General features: G+C 37.0%; 1 protein-coding gene across 2 annotated transcripts in view; it reads left to right on the plus strand.

Annotated features, from left to right (window-relative positions):
* The window catches only part of SLC39A10 (solute carrier family 39 member 10), a 196239-nt gene that overhangs the window by 60443 nt on the left and 120055 nt on the right, over nt 1-15741 (plus strand). Inside the window, exon 1 of one of the 2 annotated variants that reach the window (XM_073218417.1) lies at nt 2833-2982. The exons of the other annotated variant lie outside the window; for it this stretch is intronic. The gene's annotated coding sequence lies outside the window, so the exon portion shown is untranslated. Of the gene's footprint in view, nt 1-2832; nt 2983-15741 lie in introns of those variants that run through there. 2 annotated transcript variants of the gene reach the window in all.

The following is a 15741-nucleotide window of genomic DNA, read 5'->3' on the forward strand; positions in this document are numbered from 1 at the left end:
GTTTTCCAATACTGCAGGGGCTTACCTTGATCTGCCACCTTTTACAGATAAGAAAGGCTGGGCAGTCAGTGTTTCACTGTTTTTAACAGATACTCACTAAGAATGCCAGGCACTGTGCTAAGTGCTCTATTTATATGCATTATATCATCTAACCTGAACAATAAGTACTCTATGAAGTAGGTATAATTATTCATTTCATAAGTAAGAAAACAGATTTGGGTGATAGGTAGGTACATAATGAACAGTAAAAAATGTACAATAAATGAGAGCATCAGCACTTGAACCTGGGTCTGTTCAACCCCAAATAGCCCTCTCTTAAACATTATTAAACTTTATGTTGAACACAGTGAGATGGAGCAAGAAATGCAAAGTACAGATACCTACTACAAACTCAGCGAGCCCGGCTCTTCGTAGCCCTACCTACATTTGGTCTTACCAGATAATGGAGGCTTTCCAGTTCTGCCTGTGTCCTAATCTATTAAATCACTGCCTTCATGTTCATTACCTTCTTTGCTTCCTTATTGGCCGTTAGTCTCCATACTACGGGCAGAGAGCTATCTACTACATGGTTTCTGCATTCCTGGCCAGATGCAGTCTGTTCCTCACACTTAGCAAAGCACAAGGGGTCTGGTTATATAGCTCAAGAGTGAACAATACTCAGTCTCTGGTGGGTTTTGTTTTCCCCCAAATTTTAACAATTCCTTAAAAATGACAACCTTTTATCCTTTCAGTTTTGAAACTGCTGTGGTGGTGTCCCAGAGCCCAGGCATTTTGGGTATGTCAGCCACTTCAAGAAAAAAGCATAGGTAACTGCTCATTGAACCTAATATAATATATATATTAAATTTTCTCATCTCAAATGATCAGAAAATTTCATAACCAATTTTATACATATCTGTGCTACATAGAATACTACAGTAATTATTTAGATATATGTAGCATTCAATGTATGCAAATCACATCATAACTTTTAAAATTGTTTATTTAAACATATGGGTTAAGGCCTTAGTGACAAGGAGAAATAAAGATAAGTAAGTGACTGCAAGAGGTTAAAAATCTGATTGTAATTATTTCTAACAAGATCCAGAGGTAGTAGGATATTTTGATCTTCTTTTTATAGTCTTAGTACCCTCATAAACCAGTCTGACACACTGGACTTCTTTCCAACAGGACATATGCTTTCATTCCTTTGCCTCACTGCTAACAGCTCAGAAGCTCCCCTTGCATGTGCGAGAGCAGAGTTGGGTACAGAGGAACATTGCATGGTTACTAATTCACTCCTCTCTCTCCCTCCCAGACCAGTTTTGTGGGTGAAAAAAATTAAGGCAACTCCGTCTGTGGCTTTTTGAGATCTAAATATGAGGTAACATGGAGGCCATACAATCCAGTGATTCTCCACATTTTTTTTTATGATCTTGTGCGCTATGTAAATATGGCTGAAGATAAACTCAAGTTTAAGCTGCATTTTATTTTGTAAACTTGTGAAAGTTGCACTTTTAATATCCTTGGTTATTATTCATGCTCACCAGAAAGGATTTAAATTAGCAAGAACATTTCTGTCTGCATCTTCAGACTCACACCACCAGACATTATGAACAAGTCTTGAGCTCTGGTTTCAGGAAAAAAATATTTAAATTTCTTAAGCTGTAATTTAAAAGTCAACTGTATTACTTTTCTTTATGTTGTTCTTGGTTATTATGCCTTAATATAGTGTGTAGTAAAGATAAAAATATCAGTTGAGATTTGTGTGTGTGTGTGTGTGTGTGTGTGTGTGCTTGAAAAAAAATCCTAAGCAAGGATGAGGAATTTATTTCAATTCAGTAAACCTATCAAAAGCTTAGTACCAGGGTAGGTGCTATAGGCAGAGAGTAACAAAGAGTAACAGAATCCTAATGGGGAGCTGAGACGATACAGAAATGTCTATATTAGAGACTAGGACAGTTGTTTAAATGAGGCAGGAGATTGCAGCTAGGGGAAGGGGAGTAGGAAATATTTCTGAAGTTTGTGATAGGAGGTGGCTATGGTATCATTCAATTAAGAATTCCTCCAGACCATGACCCTCTTGAAAGGCAGCACATAGAGTTGGATCAAGCTTTACTGGTTTCTGTTTGGGCCATTATATCTCTCCCACTCACTCCTCTCTTTTCCATCCCCACTTCCATTGCCAAAAGAAGAGAGTAATGGAAGGGAAAAATGCTTTTCCTTTCTTCTACTCCAAAATGTATTGTCTTGCCTAGGGCCAATACAGAGACAAACTATTCTCAAAATAATGTTCGTGTAGGATGGCGCATGATGCAAAGCTTCCCAGATTTTAAAGGGATCATTCACAGGAATAAAAATGTTGGTGCGGGAGCATATAAAGACGAGGAAAAGCCAGGATGAATGTATTGCCAGTTTACTATAGTCATGGTGTTACAAAAGACCTTGTTTTATTTAGTCAAGTAATCACATTCTCTCTGAAACGTTTGGATGCAAGTGCAGAAATAAAGGTATTCATGAAGTCAGAGTTGGAGTTGCCAGGAAGTAGTAAAGATGCCAATTTAGTCTCTGCTACCTGTGTAAGTCCTAAGGGGAAGATGAGCTTATGAATGCATATGTAGATCATCAATGGCTGAATTAAAGTACATTAAATATGGCAGTTGCATATAAACCCCTGAGGGTTATACAACAAAAAGGAATGGTTGAAGAACTACCTGAAGCTTTAAAAGGGGGAAACCTAAGATCCTCACTGGCTGGAGAAAACAGTTACTACTCACTCTTAAAGGAAAATATCTCCTATAAAGGTTGGGGTTTTGAAAACCTTAGCACTCCAACTGATCTAAATGCATGTAAATTTAGGAGGAGGAACTTGCTTTATCCTTCCCCTTGTGGGCTCCACAGCCTCTGAACCTGAGAGGTTTCTGTAACTGTTCACCTGAATTGGATTAAGCTGAAATAAAGAGGTAAAGATCCTAAACCATCTATTGAAATCTTCTTTAAAGGGTAAGTTTTGTTTATTTACCATTTTTAAACTAGTATTGCTATTCAGCAAAGTATATGCTATTGGCTAAACAGTGGAGCATTTATTTTAATATTTCATTTTGGGGTAACATGCCAGTGCAGGGATCAGTACAATGAGTGGCAGGCACTCTGCCCGCACCTTGCATACACCCCCACAGAGGAAGGAAGGAAGGGTCACACTCGGTGAGTGTCCCATGCAATAAACCTCTGTTGTATTGATGGATTGGCATTACAAGTGGTTCAACGGGGCCCAAAAGTAAAAACCTTAAAGATTTTAAAATAGAATGAAGTGGTTACCAATCAAAAGGAAGAAATATAGAAATTCATACAAAAGAATGGGGAAAAGGTGAGTTAAAATCAAGAGAATGCTGAGGCTATGGAAAGCATCAAAAATAGAGAAGCAGGAATAGGAAGGAGATTTATGTGGAAAGATTACTTGGACAAAGGATTTTATGCTGGCGTCAGCTGGAGATTGTTCTCAAAAACAACCCAAAATGATACTAAAGAGGTGTTTGGCCAAAAAAATGAGCCAATATAGACATTCCTTTTGACAGGTGATGGCTATTCTAAGAGTTACTGAGAACCACAAAAATAAAGAGGAATAAAGAAGGAAACATTTATAGTCCATAGGTATTCATTGTTAAAATTCCAAGAATGTCTATTTGCTGTAATAACTAACATGAAACAAAATACGAGAGACAAAATCTGGAAAAAAAAATACTGTTTATTTTATAGTCTCAGAAATGGACCTAACCAGACATGTTGAAAGTTAATGGAGACCAACATTACTTACGAGTGTGGTTTAGGGTCACCTGTAAACTCACAGAAGAGAATTCTGAAGCAGAAACACAGCAGTCACCAACCTGAGAACTTGGATAATTCTGCCTCAAAGCCAAAGAGCCTTCATTATCCAAAACGTCCTTTTCTTCTACGATACAACTTTAAATTCTGAAATACTCAACATCCGGCCATCTGAGAATCTTACTAGTAAAAAGTAAATAACAAAGCACAGCACCTTGGGATTTGCATGTCTTTAACTGCCAAGAACCCATTAACAAAGCAGCAACTAAAGACACAGATACAATTCTTTCAGTCACAAATTATGACTTAATGTAAAACTAAATAAACTAATCTTCAGAAAAAATAAGGCATAAAGAATTTAAATCTTGATCAGTGCTTTTTTCCCCCCACACAGAAACTAAAATGAAATAGGGGAGAAAAGCCCTATAAAGAAAAAGTATTCAGTCAGCTCTTTGATGCTTTGGTGTAAAGAACTCATCATCAGAGTGTAATTTTACTAATAGTTGGATTTTCTTCTGCTCATTTAGGTTCTGTCTTGTAGACATGGAACATCGTGTATTCGCACGTTCTTTTCTTTGAAGTGATTCCACGGTTAGGGTTAGTTATGCCATGAAAGACTTCACAGTTGCTTGTTATTCCTGGTATAATAGAAATATTGGCCAATGTACTTTAAAGTTTAAAAGATTGCATCAGCAAATGTAATTCAATACCCAAGTTTTTTATTCTTCTGGTCATTATCTGGCATTTTAACTATTCTTTTTACTTGTGAATTTTCATGTTTTTCTGTGGTATTTGAATCCATAATAACAATAATGTGGATGTTTATGCTTTTACACCTTGCAAGAGTGGGTTGTGTGTGTGTAAGTTAAAAACAAAATTAACCCTTTCTCATGTACACCTATCTGAAAGAATGCACCCTAACATGTGAAGATACTATTTTTATGCCACATAAAAGATAATCAGCCTTTGCACTCAAGGTGATTGCCATCTACTTTAGCTGATTGAACTGAGCATTATATTCTTTTTGTAAGATGAAAGAGTAATTAAGCTCTTCATGGGTTGAGGAAGCGCTTTGTGTGAGCAGCAGTGACATAAAATGATTTTGGAGTCAAATGGACCTGGGCTTGAACTCTGGCTCTGCACACTTAGTGCTTTTATTCCTTGAAGCCTGAGATATTCCACTTATAAAATGGGAATACTGGTTTTTGATCTTACAGAGGTGTCATGAGGGTTAAGTATAATAATGTGTGTGTAACATCTATCACATAGGTGAGCCCTAAATTTTTAGTACCCTCCTCCTTATATAGATTACTTAAATAAAATGGTCAGCTTTAGCATTGTCCAAATTGTCTCCATTAATTTTCATCTAGTGGTTTTTTTGCATAATGCTTCCAGGTTGTAATTGGCAATACTTTAGGTAGTGAATGAAGCAGCAATACAGTTGAAGAGACAACATAGGAATGCCAGAGCATGAAGCTCAGGAGTCAAGCCACAAGCCTTCCATACATTCATCACCAGCCGCCGCCTCTGCTTGTTAGAAATTATATGCCAGGGCTAAGGAGTGTCCAAGGGAGAGAAGAGCCAGAGAAAAGTGCTTCTAAAAAGCTTGAAGAAAAAAATGGTTAAGATAATAGGGATCTGTTGTGTCAGGGTTCTCTAAGAAAGAAGGATACATAAATTGTATGAAGAAATAAATAATAGGGTTTCTCACTCTTTTTCCAGTCCACCCAGGTCCATTATGTGTTTTTTCATACAGAAAACAACCACATGCACTCCTGTTCTTCCTGGGCAGCATTGATGCCCCTGTCCTGCCTCCATTTTCATTCTGTTGAACCCTGTTGAGCAATACAGAAAGTGAACTTGAGGTCAAACTTTAATTCTCTACCCGAAACCCACATAGTTGGTTTCCCTTTTGTCCACCTGGTCACTCTTTGCAGCAGTCTCTCTCAGAAGAGAATCAGGGTGCTCCTTACAAAGATCAAGGGCAGCAGGATTGCCTAAACAAGAAAGTCTAAAACTTAAGTCCAAAAGCCCTAGTCTTTGGGAGAGTCTTAATTATTCTTAAATCCCTCCCTGTCTCCACATTCCACACCTAATGAAAGAGGGAACAGGAACATTAAAAGAAAAACAGGCTGGTCATTCTTTGATCCCTGGGTGAAGGGTTATTTCTCTATATTTTAAAAAGTGAGATTATCTCTTTCTCTCTTGTTGAAAGTGGAGACTTTCTAACTTGTTTTTTCTTTCTTCACTGTGAATTCTCATAAAAAAATTTTTAATTGGAGAGTAACATGTAGTAATGTGCACACATCTTGAGTGTTTAGCTCAATGAGTTTTAATATATTGATATACCTGTATACTTGAACCTGATCAACATCTAGGACATCGTCAGCATACAGAAAGTTCTCTGATACCCCTTCCCTATCAGTAATGCCTCCATGGTAAGCCTTGCTCTGACTTCAAGTTTTGCTTGATTTTGAACTTCATATAAATGGAACCATAAACAGGTGCCCTTTTGTATCTGGTTTATCTTTATCAAGATGAAGTCAGTGGGATTCATTCATACTGCTCAGTGTATCAATCATTTTTTCTTTTGTTATGTAGTATTCCTTTGTATGAATATAGCACAATTTATCCTTCTCTGTTGATGAATATTTGTGTTGTTTGCATTTTTTGGCTATTTTAAATAAAGTTGCCTTCTGCACTGTGGATTCTTAATTTTCTCTAAGCCCCTTCTCTTTGGAAATTGTGATAAATAGAATTGTGGATGTTTATAATCACTCAGTTAATCTTGCCCCACATTAGTGTTTCAGCTTACTGTGACACCAGAATTCAAAGATAAAAGTCCTCTGTTGTCCAAATAAGAAGAAAGGGAAGGAGGGTAGAAAGGAAAGAAAGAAGGAAGGAAGGGAATGTGTAGGCATGTTAGTATATAAAATCTTAAAATCATAATTCCCATTTTATAGAGGTATCTGATCATCTTAATTTGCAGTCACTAAATAAGTAATGCTTACATGATTATATACTTCTTTACCTCACTTTTGGAAGTACTCCATGCCTTCTGGAAATTACTTTAAGAGCTTTGTCATATCCCTTTAGGAAATGATGAAGTCACAGGGTCAAGTGTAAGTTCCACAGCCAAGTTCACTAGGAGGTTTGGTTGACTTTGAGTATTTTTCCTAAAAGGATTTTTTTGTCCTGTTACTTGTCTTCACTTCAAGAAGATTCCAAATTCTTGAACAAATCCCAGAGAGGCTAAGGAAAACAGTGAAATGGATATTTGGTATTCACTATTCTGTGCAGTTACCATCAATCTCTATTGCTGATTCTTATCTTTTGATTCTTCTACTTTCCCTAGTTTTTATGCTTTTGTTGTTACTTAATTTGCCTCCTCAAATGTGGAAAGTCATCAGACATTCAAGTTGTCCCTTTGAGCCCCAGCATCTACTACATTAACAAATCATTTAAACAATTACATAAATACTATCTTATTTCAATTTTTATATACAAATCATTGAGAGACTGGTCAATTGAAATAATCAGTACATGATAATTAGCAAATTATTTGTCAACAGTTTATTTTTTATTACAGAGATTTTAATTTCTATCATTAAGTTTAGGGATAGTTTTTGTGTATGTGTGTTCATTTTGCAAGTGTTGGCTTATTTGTAATTGTGTTCTTGTTTGCTTAGTTATGGGGAAATATACGTACTCTTTGTAACAACATTGCTTAATGTTTGAAGTCAGATTGTACTCATTCCCAATTCAGTTTATGCCAAATGAAGTTTGAGAGGCTTCGTGATAAAGTACATCAAGCCATAGAAGCTCTTAAGAGTAACCACTTGGTACTGTAGAATAAATTATAAATGATACTGAAATAGTGACAAATGGCTGTATAAACATGGCAAGTCAAGTTCAGGGCATCATCTCTAATCAAAAAGAGTTAGTCTAAGAAGAAAATACAAATCACTTTGAATTTCCTTTTAAATAATCATAGGTCAAAGCTTAAAATATGATTAGAATTTGTGTATGACTTTCTCCCCAGCATTTAGGGCCAGATGAGTACAGCTGCTCTAATGAGTGTTTTATCTTGCCACTCATTGCCAGAAGCAGTATGATTTAAAGACAGAATGGAGAGTATATAGGCCAAAGTTGAGAGAGAAAAGATAAATATTTATGTTGAAGGGTGGTAGCCACAGAAATGCATTAGCTAATAGTATATAAATGGCTTGGCATTTATTACATTGCTTGAAAGGACATTTTGGAGTCTGCTGAGTTTTCTTGAAAACCACGTTAGCAGCTTCATCTGGGAAAGAGTTCTCTGGCCTAACCAATAGTCCAAGGCCAACTTTCAGGCTTTCCTTAAAATGTGCTTTCTATTAAACTGTCAGAAAATAGGCTTTTGTTAACTCTATAGTTCTGACCTCAAAGATACTGAAGTAATAAAAATATAAATTGTGATTCCTTTTCTCTTAGAAGAGAAAGGACACTCTAGCTGGAGCTGGTTTTGAATTCCAGTGATAGTGTTTAACTTGTTCAAGGTTCGCATTCAACATTTACAATTGACTCAGAGTTAGAGAGGAGAAACCTGTTGATACAGCTCCTTTACACGACGCCATGGGTTTCAAAACAGCTCTGTAGATAGCACACATTCCTGTGGTGGGAGGCAGAGGGAAGCCTAAAGCCTTTATTCATCCAAAGAAGGAGAAAGGGACTGAACTTATTCACAACAGGTGAAGTTACACACATCCTGTAAGTGGATTGATTTGTTATATAAATCAAAGTTCTGTCCACAGGGGCCATAAACAACCCACCTTAACGGCCCCCGGCTTACTGCTAGGAAAATATTTGTTGTTCAGAGATGCCTTTCTTCCTCCTTTAGTTTTTTTCCTCTTTAGGTCAAAAGGATTTTTTCTCTTTTTGTCATGTCTGTGTGCCTTGTCTAATACATTATGTTTCCTTTTTCTTCTGTTACTATGCTATGCACATCTTAAAAACAATTGAGATTTGAATCAAAATAAATGCATGTTTTATAAAATTATAAATGAATAATACAGCTGTTCTCAATGATTATATTCTTTGAACATTTAGAAGTTTGAAAGTGGTTAGAAATTTCTTTTAAAGAAATATCAAAAAACTAATTACAGAAGCCCATTTTGTGAAGTTTTTTTCATTTTGGTTCTTATGGCTTGTTTACAACAATACCTACTGTATTTCTGAAATAATTATGCATATTTTTAGTGCTGTAGAGTTTCAACAGGTTAAGATTTTAGACTGATTTTTCACTTGCAATGAATCTGTGTATTTATCCATAGAAGTGATTATATGTAATATTTCAGCTGAGGTAGATAAGAACGTCACTCAATACAACTTAAAAAAGAATAACATCATATAAGGGTTGTGGGACCAAAAGAAAATGGTTGCTGGTATTTATTCATTGAGAGCCCTGTTGTCAAACTCTAGCAAAGGGAAAGGGAGAGAAGGGAAAAGAGGTGAGAGAGATGGAGAGAGAGGCAAGGCCTTCCAGGATGTATCTTTACCTGTTCTGAACTCCCCTTCCTCCCTTTGTTCTGTCCCCAGTGTCAGGGTCCTTAGGATTCAAAGGCAATGCTCCTAAGCTGCTGACAGGCACTGGTTGGGGCATGGACGGCTCTGACTCACCCACACTTTTATCTCGTGAGATCATTCATTCTAGGAGCAGTGACATCAATTTTCCAGGAAGCTGCCTGGCTAGGAATACCATGGAAGGGATGAAGTTAAGGACTATGAAAAGCACCTGGTACATAGTAAGTGTTTGTTGGATAAAAGTCTTCAACTGTTTCCTTAGTGTCAGTTACCTCAACCAGATCATGAGGGAGCAAGGTTTCTTTTGTGTTTGTATTTCAGTTGTAACCCTGGGTTTAAAAATTGAGTGACTTGACATTGTCAAAATTAAGCAAATAAGCTTTACTTAATTTACGTAAGCAAGTATTCCAAGCCTCTAGCCTTTAGCCTTTGTGCTGCATTTACAGTAAGTTTTGCATAAGGGAGTTGGGCAGGAGAGATGCTTAATTAGTGGGGCTCCAAAATCCTTACCCACTTCAATGAGAGAAGTGTTACATATGGATTTTTGCTGTATGATATTGTTGGCAGATGTGCTTTGGCTGCTCAAAAACATTTTTAAGTGAATACCAAAAATCCCACTTAAAAAAACTACCTTAAAGTAACCTATGCTTTAGGCAAACTCCACTAATTCACCATTTCCACTCTAGCAAACTAGGAGGCCCTCATCATCTTTTGATAATTTCCCCTTAATTTCATTTATTTGAGTAGTTGTTCAGCAGCATAAATGAAAAATTAGAATAGCTACAACCAGGGGGTCTGCATCCCCTCAGGGAAACACCGTTACTACCTAATGAATGACTACTCCCTCCAAGATAACACATTTCTTCAGAGCAGGAATTATCAAACGTTAACAGGGTATATGAGAATCACTGCAGATGTCACAGTGCAGATTCTGATTTTGTAATTCTGGGGTGGGGCCTGGGATTCTTCATTTTTAACAGTCACAGATCACAAGAATGCTGCTGGCCTACATTATTATCATCTGTGCAGTTTTGTAAAACTACAGCTATCAGGGTTCCACCAGCAGCCCATTTTCCTACCCCACCCAGGTTTCTGATTGAGTTGAGCTAAATTGTGACCTGAGCATGAGGATTTTTTTTAATCTCTCAGGAGCTGCTAATATGCAGCCAAGTTTAAGAACTTCTAGAGGTTGTTTTTAGTCAGTTTCCACTGGCAATCCATTCATGTGCATGCATCACCTGCCTGGGCCCTAGAGGCATTTGATTTTCAGAAATAAGTATCCTACCCTTTCTTAAGGAAATCAGAGGATTCTTTCAAAACCCCATTTTTCAGCTATATAATACATTTAAGAAATTCTTCTAGCACTTACCTTGACCTAGATCTCATACAGCTAGATTTGTTAACTGTTTAGGCAATGACCACATTCTGCCTTATAATTACACGTGCATTTATCTTAACCTCCCTAGTTGATACACCACTTAAAGGCAGGCATTATCTACCACTTTTATCTTTCCCTGTGGTTTCCCAACCAGGGGCCCCACACAGTGCCCCCACCCGGTGCTCTAAGCATGTATTTCTTCATTCAACAACTTTCACATAGAGCTGGTGAGCCAACCAGGCCAGGCCCTGGTGAGGTCTGCAAAAACCCGTGTGTTCCCTCCCTTCCTCTAGGACCTTCACAGTTAAATGAGGGAGGCAGAGAGCCAAAAGTGATTTATGAAAACAAATATAAGTGTCCAACTGAGACATGAGAGAATCTCAACTTCTCCAGATTGGAAAGGAAGTCTTTTGAGGAAATGATTGAGATCTAAAGAATTATGTAATGAGGTAGAAGCGAAGAACATCCCAGGTAGAGAAAACTAAAGCATTTGCGTGTTTTTTTAAAACAATATTTTTTCAATTAAAAATGCCCCTACCAGTATCCTCTATCCACCCAGGTCCCCAGAGAGGTGCCAACTATTATTAGTTTCTTGTGTATCCTTTCAGAGTTTATGTCTAACCAGACGCATACTAAGCACTGTTTTTGCTTTTGAAGCATGTTTTTTCTCCTTTAATAATTTACTCTGTATTTCTTTTCATTTTAGTACAGAAAAAGAAATCAGAAATCAGTACAGAAAAAAAAATTCCTTATTTTTTCATAAGAAAAAACTCACTTAAAGCTGAACATTATTCCATTTTGTGGATGTATTTACCAGTATGTCCCCAGTAGTTGGGTTACCTATAATATTTTCCTATTGCAAACAAGGCCACAATGAATAATCTTGTACTTCAGACATTTTTCATATAGGAAAGTAATATTTGAAAGGTCATTTTCCAGAAGAGAAATTGCTGAGCCATGACGATGTGCTTTTTTTGGTTGTTCTCAAGCAAGTTATATTTCCTAATTCTTTAGGATTATGATGTACTGTTGTCGTTTGGATATTTTTTTTAATGAAAGTATTGCTGATACACAATCCTATATCGGTATCAGGTATACAAAACAGTGGTTCAAATACTCTCCCCCTATTAGTGTAGTTACTATCTGTCAACATAGTAAGATGTTGTAGAATTATTGGCTATATTTATATTCTTCATGCTGTACTGTCATCCCCATGACCAACTTATATTATGATTGAGAATTTTTTAAATTCATTTTGTTATCATTAATCTACAGTTACATGAAGAACATTATGTTTACTAGACTCCCCCCATCACCAAGTCCCCCCAACAAACCCCAATTACATTCACTGTCCATCAGCATAGTAAGATGCTATAGAATCACTACTTGTCTTCTCTGTGTTACACATCCCTTCCTATGTGCCCCCCATATTATACATGCTAATCATAAGGCCCCCTTTCTTTCTCCCTGCCCTTATCCCTCCCTACCCACCCATCTTCCCCAGTCCCTTTCCCATTGGTAACTGTTAGTCCATTCCTGAATTCTGTGATTCTGCTGCTGTTTTGTTCCTTCAGTTTTTCCTTTGTTCTTATACTCCACAGATGAGTGAAATCATTTGGTACTTGTCTTTCTCTGCCGGGCTTATTTCACTGACCATAATACCCTCTAGCTTCATCCATGTTGATGCAAATGGTAGGATTTGTTTTCTTCTTATGGCTGAATAATATTCCATTGTGTATATGTACCGCATCTTCTTCATACATTCATCTACTGATGGACACTTAGGTTGCTTCCATTTCTTGGCTATTGTGCTGCATTCTTAGGGAAATTCCTAGAAGTGGAATTCCTTGGTCAAATGGTATTTCTATTTTGAGCTTTTTGAGGAACCTCCACACTGCTTTCCACAATTATTGAACTAATTTACATTCCCACCAGCAGTGTAGGAGAGTTCCCCTTTCTCCAAAACCTCGCCAACATGTGTTGCTGTTTGTCTTTTGGATGGTGGAGATCCTTACTGGTATGAGGTCATATCTCATTGTGGTTTTAATTTGCATTTCTCTGATGACGAGCGATGTGGCACATCTTTTCATGTGTCTGTTGGCCATCTGAATTTCTTCTTTGGAGAACTGTCTGTTCAGCTCCTCTGCCCATTTTGTAATTGGATTATTTGCTTTTCGTTGAGGTGTGTGAGCTCTTTATATATTTTGGATGTCAACCCTTTGTCGGATCTGTCATTTACAAATATATTCTCCCATACTGTAGGGTACCTTTTTGTTCTATTGATGGTGCCTTTTGCTATACAGAAGTTTTTCAGCTTGATGTAGTCCCACTTGTTCATTTTTGCTTTTGTTTCCCTTGTCCAGGGAGATATGTTCATGAAGAAGTGGCTCATGTTTAACTCCAAGAGATTTTTGCCTATGTTTTTTTCTAAGAGTTTTATGGTTTCATGACTTACATTCAGGTCTTTGATCCATTTCAAATTTACTTTAGTGTATGGGGTTAGACAGTGATCCATTTTCATTCTCTTACATGTAGCTGTCCAGTTTTGCCAGCACCATCTGTTGAAGAGACTGTCATTTCCCCATTGTATGTCCATGGCTCCTTTATCATATATTAATTGACCATATATGTTTGGGTTAATTTCTGGAGTCTCTAATCTGTTCCACTGGTCTGTGGCTCTGTTCTTGTGCCAGTACCAAACTGTCTTGATTACTGTGGCTTTGTAGTAGAGCTTGAAGTTGGGGAGTGAGATCCGCCCCACTTTATTCTTCCTTCTCAGGATTGCTTTGGCTATTTGGGGTCTTCGGTGTTTCCATATGAATTTTTGAACTATTTGTTCCAGTTCGTTGAAGAATGTTGCTGGTAGTTTCATAGGGATTGCATCAAATCTGTATATTGCTTTGGGCAGGATGGCCATTTTGGCGATATTAATTCTTCCTAGCCAAGAGCATGGGATGAGTTTCCATTTGTTAGTGTCCTCTTTAATTTCTCTTAAGCGTCTTGTAGTTTTCAGGGTATAGGTCTTTCACTTCCTTGGTTAGGTTTATTCCTAGGTATTTTATTCTTTTTGATGCAATTGTGAATGGAGTTGTTTTCCTGATTTCTCTTTCTATTAGTTCATTGTTAGTGTATAGGAAAGCTACAGATTTCTGTGTGTTAATTTTGTATCCTGCAACTTTGCTGTATTCTGATATCAGTTCTAGTAGTTTTGGAGTGCAGTCCTTAGGGATTTTTATGTACAATAATATGTCATTTGCAAATAGTGACAGTTTAACTTCTTCTTTACCAATTTGGATTCCTTGTATTTCTTTGTTTTGTCTAATTGCCGTGGCTAGGACGTCCAGTACTATGTTGAATAACAGTGAGGAGAGTGGGCGTACATGTCTTGTTCCTGATCTCAGAGGAAAAGCTTTCAGTTTCTCACTGTTCAGTATGATGTTGGCTGTGGGTTTATCATATATGGCCTTTATTATGTTGAGGTACATGCCCTCTATATCCATTTTGTTGAGTTTTTATCATGAATGAATGTTGAATTTTGTCGAATGCATTTTCAGCATCTATGGAGATGATCATGTGGTTTTTGTCTTTCTTTTTGTTTATGTGTTGGATGATGTTGATGAATTTTCAAATGTTGTACCATCCTTGCATCCCTGGGATGAATCCCACTTGGTCATGGTGTATGATCCTTTTGATGAATTTTTGAATTCGGTTTGCTGATATTTTGTTGAGTATTTTTGCATCTATGTTCATCAGGGATATTGGTCTGTAATTTTATATTTTGGTGGGGTGCTTGCCTGGTTTTGGTATTAGGGTGATGTTGACTTCATAGAATGAGTTTGGGAGTATTCCCTCCTCTTCTATTTTTTGGAAAACTTTAAGAAGAATGGGTATTATGTCTTCTCTGTATGTCTGATAAAATTCCGAAGTAAATCCATCTGGCCTGGGGGTTTTCTTCTTGGGTAGTTTTTTGATTACTGCTTCAGTTTCTTTGCTGGCAATTGGTTTGTTTAGATTTTGTGTTTCTTCCTTGGTCAGTCTTGGAAGGTTGTATTTTTCTAGGAAGTTGTCCATTTCTTCTAAGTTTTCCAGCTTGTTAGCATATACGTTTTCATAGTAGTCTGTAGTAATTCCTTGTATTTCTGTGGGGTAAGTCATGATGTTTCCTTTCTCATTTCTGATTCTGTTGATGTGTGTTGACTCTCTTTTTCTCTTAATAAGTCTGGCTAGAGGCTTATCTATTTTGTTTATTTCTCAAAGAACCAATTCTTTGTTTCATTGATTTTTTTCTATTGTTTTATTCTTCTCAATTTTATTTATTTCTTCTCTTATCTTTATTATGTCCCTCCTTCTGCTCACTTTAGGCCACATTTGTTCTTCTTTTTCCAGTTTTGATAATTGTGATGTTAGACTATTCATTTGGGATTGTTCTTCCTTCTTTAAATATGCCTGGATTGCTGTATACTTTCCTCTTAAGACTGCTTTTGCTGCATCCCACAGAAATTGGGGCTTTGTGTTGTTGTTGTCATTTGTTTCAATATATTGCTGGATCTCCATTTTAATTTGGTCATTGATCCATTGATTATTTAGGATCATGTTGGTAAGCCTCCATGTGTTTGTGAGCCTTTTTGCTTTCTTTGTACAATTTATTTCTAGTTTTATACCTTTGTGGTCTGAAAAGTTGGTTGGTAGGATTTCAGTCTTTTTGAATTCACTGAGGCTCTTTTTGTGGCCTAGTATGTGGTCTATTCTGGAGAATGTTCCATGTGCACTTGAGAAGAATGTGTATCCTGTTGCTTTTGGGTGTAGAGTTCTATAGAAGTCTATTTGGTCCATCTGTTCTAGTGTGTTGTTCAGTGCCTCTGTGTCCTTACTTATTTTCTGTCTGGTGGATCTATCCTTTGGAGTGAATGGTGTGTTGAAGTCTCCTAAAATGAATGCATTGCGTTCTATTTCCTCCTTTAGTTCTGTTAGTACTTGTTTTATATATGCTGGTGCTCCTG

Source organism: Manis javanica, chromosome 12, assembly GCF_040802235.1.
Source record: "Manis javanica isolate MJ-LG chromosome 12, MJ_LKY, whole genome shotgun sequence".
NCBI lineage: Eukaryota > Metazoa > Chordata > Mammalia > Pholidota > Manidae > Manis > Manis javanica.